This window comes from Saimiri boliviensis, chromosome 20 (assembly GCF_048565385.1).
Source record: "Saimiri boliviensis isolate mSaiBol1 chromosome 20, mSaiBol1.pri, whole genome shotgun sequence".
NCBI classification, from domain to species: Eukaryota; Metazoa; Chordata; class Mammalia; order Primates; family Cebidae; genus Saimiri; species Saimiri boliviensis.
Window position 1 is genome coordinate 36140102 of NC_133468.1, and position 7571 is coordinate 36147672.

Below are 7571 nucleotides of genomic sequence, written 5' to 3' on the forward strand. Positions count from 1 at the left end.
CCATTAAACCTCCGGGATGGAGATGGGGCAGGGGGCATGGCACTGGGAAATTTTTGCCCTTAAAACTACGCCCCCTTGTGGACCCAGAAAAAGAACACATTCCCTTAGAACGGCACTGTAGCAGGGGCAACCTCTGTCAGTACTAAATGCCCCTTTTCCTCCCGTGTCCACGTGTGCACTCACCATGTGTCCACCCATGAGGGGCACCCTTCTATAGAAGTAAACTGCCTGGCTGAGAGGATTTATCTTCCAGTGCTATGTCTTCTGTGGCATCAAAATTTTACATATAACATCCAGGATTGCTTCCTCCTGTTGGGGTGAAGAAGTGGGGTGGGTGGGTGCCACCTAGATTTGAGCTGGAGGGCACCTTCCATTTCGTGTCATCCACTCCAGCACCTGGCAGGTCCACTGTCTCTGACTTCTCCAGAGAACAAAAGGCTGTGTTCAGAAAGAGATCTGCTCCCAGCTTCCCTGGGGTTTAATCCCATTAATTCCCACTGGGGGCCGAGTCTCTGGCAAATGTTGAAAGAAAGGGAAAGGAACGAAGCTCTTTCCAAAGAGTTAGGGAGAAGGAGGGGGACCAAGAGAGGCCCCAGGAAAAGAACTTCAAAAGGGAGATTCACATACATTATTCAGTCCTCCTCCGCGGCTTGTTTGGTAAGAATTGTGTTGTTGATGGTCTCTATTGCCATGAGAAGGAAAATCACTCCTTCAAGGAGGTTCAGAATCTCCTCCCCAATTACCCCAGGCAGGCTGTGTGCACTTGGACACTTAGCCCTGGCAGTGGGTTCGTGCAAGTGAGGAAACCAGGTGGCCTTCCCAGTGGCCACCTCCCTTGGTCTCTGCCCCACAGCACATGCTGTTAAAGAGACACAAAGCTCGACACTTGTTACAGGACACCAGATGGGCTTTATTCAGACTGTGGTAGGTCAGATCTCCATTACCACTGTTTCAGCACTAAGTGGTTAAATTAATATTAAAAGCTGAAAGCTTGGGCGTGGGAGCTCATGCCTGTAATCCCAGCACTTTGGGAGGCTGAGGCAGGCAGCTCACTTGGGGTCGGGAGTTGGAGACCAGCCTGACCAACATGGAGAAACACCGTCTCTACTAAAAACACAAAATTAGCCGGGCGTGGTGGCGCATGCCTGTAATCCCAGCTACTTGGAATGCTGAGGTGGGAGACTTGCTTCAACCAGGGAGGTGAAGGTTGTGGTGAGCTGAGATCATGCCGTTGCACTCCAGCCTAGGCAACAAGAGCGAAACTCCGTCTCAAAAATAAATACAGGTAGTGCTCGACTTACGATCGCAGTCGGGACCGCGGACGGTTGTAACACAGTTTGGCCGTAAGTTGAGTAGGCTCTATGTGCAGTTGAAATGGTGCACGCGGAGATGGTAGTGCTGCTGGAAGCTGGTCCACACTGTCGTACGCCCAGCTGGGCAACGTTTGCGCTGCCAGACGCGGAGCAGTCAGTGGGTAGCGATTGTGATTGTAAAGTCGAGTGGTCGTAAGTTGCACAGGTCGTAAGTCGATCAATATCTGTAAATAAAATACAGTAAAATAAAACCAAAAGCTGAAAGAGGCAGGCCCTTATACAAATGCTGGACTTTAACAAAAGCACACCAAGAGTCTTGCCTAGACCTTTCCTGGGCCTTGAAATGTGACAAGATTAGAAAGGAATGCTTAGCAGGACCCACTTACGATTAAACACGTTTTTATTGTGGGTCTGAAGAAACTCCCCAGACCTCCACAAACAAGTGTTATTGGGGACTAGAGGGACTCTCAAACCTTCATGACTCAGCAGGAGACAAGCTAAGGGTCAGCACCTGGACTCGTCTAGATTAAATTTACTGAGGCTCTAGAGGAAGGTCTTTGGGACTCAGACCTTAGCTATAGATGAGAAGAAATTACTTATTTATGTCTTGAGAGTCATATACACTTACATATAAACATACAGCTTAGAAGGTATATAAGCTCTGGAAAACTTTGTAATGATGAGTTGGTCTGGAGAGATTTTCCGGGCATTCTCCTTGTACCCAGTTACAGAAATAAACTCTCTTTTTTCCCAGTTCATCTGCATCTTGTTACTGGACCACAAGAATAGCCGCCTGACCCTTTTGTCTGGGAACAGGACTTTTGCAGTACGGAAGAAAGACTTTAGTGTAAACAGAGTCTGCCAGAACCAAAGGCGTTTTTCAATGCTGGGTAGACTCAAGGAAAGGTACCGAATGATGCTAAGGGGTGGGTCTACGTGATTAGCCCGTCTGAGTTTGTTAATTGGTGTTTATCTGGAGAAGAAGTAATCTTCTCCTGTCTTGAGGACAGGAGGCAGTTTTGCACTTTGGAAAAGGCACCTAGGAAGTTACGCCTTCAGCCTCCGACTAGGAACAGGGAGATAGAAGAGCTATCACCCCAGATGTTTGCATTTCAAAGAGATGTCTCGCAGGAACACGTCTGCATTGTAGGAGACTTACGTCTCAAAGGGATGGAGAAAGGGTTCCCAAACGCCAAGTTTTCTAAAGCCAGGAGCCTATAGTCACAGGGTCTGGCTGGAAGAAATGGTGCATTATTTTGTCAGTGTGTCTTTCAACAGAGCTCAGGGTTAGAACTTACAGGGGAGACGTGTATTCTGCAAGATTTAGGGGTTCACAAGGAATTTCCTCGTGAGCACTATGTGAGGGAGGCCATCTGGGGAGACACGTGACCTTTGATTAGTCTCAGAATGAGGGAATGTGGTAACTTCCGGGGTCCACAAGGGGCGCGGTTTCAAAGACAAGAACGTCCCCGCGCCGCGCCTGACTGCCTTCCTTCCCGTCTCCGTCCAGGAGCTGAGAGGTCTTTGTCTAACTTTCGCCAGCTGGGGAAGGTAGACCGGCCAGGTGAACCTCTTTCCTTTCGGCCGCCCGGGAAGGTAGACTGGCCAGGTGAGCCTCACCCAGTAGAAAAGCCCGCCAAAAGCTATGGGCGGACTCTGGGCGAAACAGCCAATCAGGTGTCAGAATCAAAGATCAGTCATTCCAACGGACGTTTAAAGAAACTCCTCTGATAGGACGAGAACTTGAATGGGGCGGGAGCAAGCGCCAGATTAAAAGACCTCCCGCCCCTCACGTGCGCGGCGGCTTTCCGTTTCCGGGGTCCCCTCCCGCGGCAGCGTGGGAGCTGCCTTTTCTCCGCTTCTGCCTCTCTTTCTCTCTCTGCCTGGTAGACCGTTTTTCTGCAGAAGCTCTTGGGGTCCGATATTTACTTGGACAGTATCACGGCGCCAGGGCCTCCTACCCATTCTTGGGCGGACCGGAGCCCAAGGGCCTGAGCACGCGCCGGCACCTGCCGCGCGGGAGCCTCGCCTCGCCCGCGTCCCGCAACCCGGTCACAAGAACCTGGCTTTTTTGGATGAGGCTGTGACACGGGCTTATCAGATGACAGCCGTCTGTTTGGGAACAAAAAGGAAGGCAGTGCCGTGTGGCTCACTTCCCGAGCTCAACTTTCCCTTTGCCGTAGTGAGCGTGGGGTCCTGAGATCCTGTTCCCACGCGCGGAGGCTTGAGCGGCTCCCTGGCAGCCGCGGGAGTCGCTGCGCCCCGAAGCTGGCTTTCCTTGGACGCTTTTGGCTCCAGGAACGTGGCTTGAGGGCGTGGAGCGTTTCTGCCACGAAACGAATCATTCTCGGGAAACGAAAGGAAAGGAAGCTGTGCACGGAGGAAGGTGGATGCGGAAGCCGCGTACCGCGTGACGCTGCGTATCCAAAGTTCAAAACCCACGCTGATTAACCCAAGGCCGGGGACGGCTCTTCAGGGGCAGGTAGTGAGCTGGAAGGGACCAGGGGGCAGCAAATGCGGACGGTGCTCTTGTTATTAGTGGTCTGTGTGCCGCTTACACGGGTGAGCTCCCCTTGAGAGCATCCATCCAGTGGTACGCTTGCGATTTGACTGCTTTTCTTTTTTTTCTTTTTTCTTTTCTTTTTTTTTTGAGACGGAGTTTCGCTCTTGTTACCCAGGCTGGAGTGCAATGGCGCGATCTCGGCTCACCGCAACCGCCGCCTCCTGGGTTCAGGCAATTCTCCTGCCTCAGCCTCCTGAGTAGCTGGGATGACAGGCACGCGCCACCACGCCCAGCTAATTTTTTGTATTTTTAGTAGAGACGGGGTTTCACCATGTTGACCAGGATGGTGTCGATCTCTCGACCTCGTGACCCACCCGCCTCGGCCTCCCAAAGTGCTGGGATTACAGGCGTGAGCCACCGCGCCCGGCTTGACTGCTTTTGTGTGTCTGTCGTACCTCAATACGTATCTCCCCTGTAGGTTCCAAACCTGAACTCTGTTGAAAGACACACTGACAATGTCAATTACCAACTTACCTTTACAGGACAAAAAGACCAGAAACCATCTCTCCCTCTACCCTAAAACAAATGCGTCATTTTGTTTTTGTTTTTGTTTTTTGTTTTGAGATGGAGTCTAGCTCTGTTGCCCAGGCTGGAGTGTAGGGGCGCTCACTGCAAGCAAAGAGAAGGCCAAACACCAAGAAAGTCAGAGAAGCTGTGGCAGCCAGGAAGAATCTAAGGAGTCATGAGGAGTGAACGCCATGGAGTATCCTGGGTGAAATCCTGAAAACAGGAAAAGGGCATTAATTAACAGGTAAGGACCTGTGACTGCAGGATGGACTTTAGCTAATAACGTCTCCGTATCGGTTCACGAATTATGCAGATGTGGCAAGGGAACGTAAGATGTTGATGGGGAAATTTGAGTTTGGCATGTGGGAATTCTGTATTACGTTTGCAGTCTTTCTGTAAATGTAAAACTATACTTTAAATGTTCAAACGGGGTCAGGTGCAGTGGCTCACACCTGTAATCCCAGCACCTGGGGAGGCAGAGGCAAGAGGATCACTGGAGGTCAGGAGTTTGAGACCAGCCTGGGCAACATAGTGAGACTATCTCTACCAAAAAACATTTAAAAAGTAGCTGGGTGTGGTGGTGAACACCTGTAGTCCCAGCTACTTGGGAGGCTGAGGCAGGAGGATTGCCTGAGCCCAGGAGTTTGAGGTTTCAGTGAGTTATGATGATGTCACTGCACTACAGCATATATATATATATAATATACATATTATATATATATAATATACATAATATATATAATATACATATTATATATAATATACATATATAATATACATATTATATATATAATATACATATATAATATACATATTATATATATAATATACATATATATACATATATAATATACATATATATACATATATATAAAATACATATATATAATATACATATATATAAATAATATACATATATATAAAATATACATATATAAATAATATACATATATATAAAATATACATATATAATATACATATATAATATACATATTATATATATAATATACATATTTTATATATAATATACATATTATATATATATATAATTTCTATCTGTATATCATCTATCTATACATATTGCTCTATCTATCTACCTACCTATCTATGAGATAGAAAAGTTTTCCAACCTCACAGTTGTAGAAGCTGAGAGAGCAAGATGAAAATGCTAGCATGGTTGATTTCTGGTGAGAATTGTCTTCCCGATTTACACTTGGTTGTCTTCTCTCTCTGTCTCCCCATGGTAGAGAGAGAGAAAGATGCAGCAAGGTGTCTGGTGCCTCTTTGTATAAGGACACTAATCCCATCATGAGGGCCCCACCCTCATGACTTTATCTAAAGCTAATTAGCCCCAAAGACCCCATCTCCAAATACCATCACACTGAGGGGTTAGAGGTTCAGCATATGAATTTTTGGGGAGATACAATTTTTTTTTTAATGTTTAAAAATTATTCATTTATTTATTTTGAGACAGAATCTTGCTCTGTCACCCAGGCTGGAGTGCAGTGGCGGCATCTCAGCTCACTTTGTCCTCTGCCTTCTGGGTTCAGGTAATTCTCCTGCCTCAGCCTCCTGAGTATCTGGGACTACAGGCACCTGCCACCGTGCCTGACTAGTTTTTGTATTTTTAGTAGATGGGGTTTTGCTGTGTTGGCCAGGCTGGTCTCAAACTCCTGACCTCAGGTGATCCTCTCAGCTTGGCCTCCCAAAGTGCTGGGATTATAGGCATGAGCAGCCTATTCATACTCTCTTAATACAGGTTTAGCTTCATACAGGGGAGAGGGCAAGGACCCCTGGGCCACCTCTCCTGCAGAGGTAGATTACGGCCCAGCTGTGCCCATGGGGGATGTCCTTTGGGGTCTTGTCACCTCCTCCAACCCCAGGTGACCTCACAAAGTGTGAAGGTATACTAGTTAGGAAGCAGTAACTGCTCTTCCCTCCCAAGTCATAGCCACACATCCTTGGTCCCTTGCTCTCCCCTCCCGTTCTACAGTATCCAGAGATGCCAGGACCCCAGTGCTTCCTTTTGGAGGCACATCTGAGCAGGAGGGACAGAAGAAGGAAGCCAGTTTTCTGGGGCATGTTTAGGGAAATGGAAAGAGAGTGAGGATGACCAGCCTGGGGCCCCAAAGGGGAAAGGGTACTGGGACAGAGGGGCTCCACTGGCAGGTGACTGGGACCCAGCAGGGCTCTGAGAATGGAGAGAAAACCTGTTTGGGAATTGAAATCTAGGGAGATCTGTGATTGATTTGTCCCCAGAGCAAGCACTAGGCAGGGGCGTGTCTGTGGGACACTCACTACCTCTCAGGTATGTGGTAGACCTGCTCCAGGCTCAGCCATCATTCTATAGTGGAGGACCTGCTGACGTAGGAATGAGATTAAGACATACCTAGGAGGCAAGTTAGGTGAAATGCTGGAGTGAACCAAGCTGGCTTTCATCAGAGCTGACTCGAGATAACCCTCCAAGAAACAATCTGTAGTAGTGGCCGAGAGCAACCCGGAAGGACCTTGAGATCATGCAGGCCTCCATGATTACCAACTGGGTGCTCATACATGCAGGTGGCAGATGGAGAATGAGCTCTGGGACCATGGCAGGGTGTTCATTATGATCCCTAAGAACTCTCTCATTCTTGCCTGTCCCAAACTCCACAATGATGACAATTTCTTTTTATCCTCATTCATTTTACAATAATTGTTGTCATAGTGACATTTATGCTCACCAGATCTGGAACAATCACTGATTACTCTTGGAAGGGCTGCGTTTTTGCCTTGTGTTTTAAAGCAACAGGACTACTGTGCTGTTGGATTCTTAACTCCATAATGTGATAGCTACAGCACAATACTTATAAATGTGTTCATTTCCTTCAGAGGAAAAGATGTGGGTTTGAGACCAGGGCTTCAAGACCAGCCTGGTCAACATAGCAAGATCCCATCTCTACAAAAAATTTTTTAAAATTAGCCAGGGAAGCTGGTCGTGGTGGCTCATGCCTATAATCTCAGCACTTTGGGAGGCTGAGGTGGGTGGATCATCTGAGGTCAGGAGTTCAAGACCAGCCTGGCCAACATGGCAAAACCCTGTCTTTACTAAAAGTTCAAAAAAATTAGCCAGGCGTAGTGGTGGCTACCTATAATCCCAGCTACTCAGGAGGCTGAGGGAGAACTGTTTGAAGCTGGGAGGCAGAGATTGC

At 47.8% G+C, this 7571-nt stretch overlaps 1 long non-coding RNA gene across 1 annotated transcript in view; it reads left to right on the forward strand.

Moving 5' to 3' along the window:
* The window catches only part of LOC141582490 (uncharacterized), a 129516-nt gene extending 124779 nt beyond the window's left edge, over positions 1-4737 (forward strand). The window contains exon 3 of the long non-coding RNA XR_012515344.1: positions 4441-4737. This is a non-coding gene — a long non-coding RNA (uncharacterized LOC141582490). The remainder of the gene's footprint in view (positions 1-4440) is intronic.
* The last annotated feature ends 2834 nt before the right edge of the window (positions 4738-7571 follow it).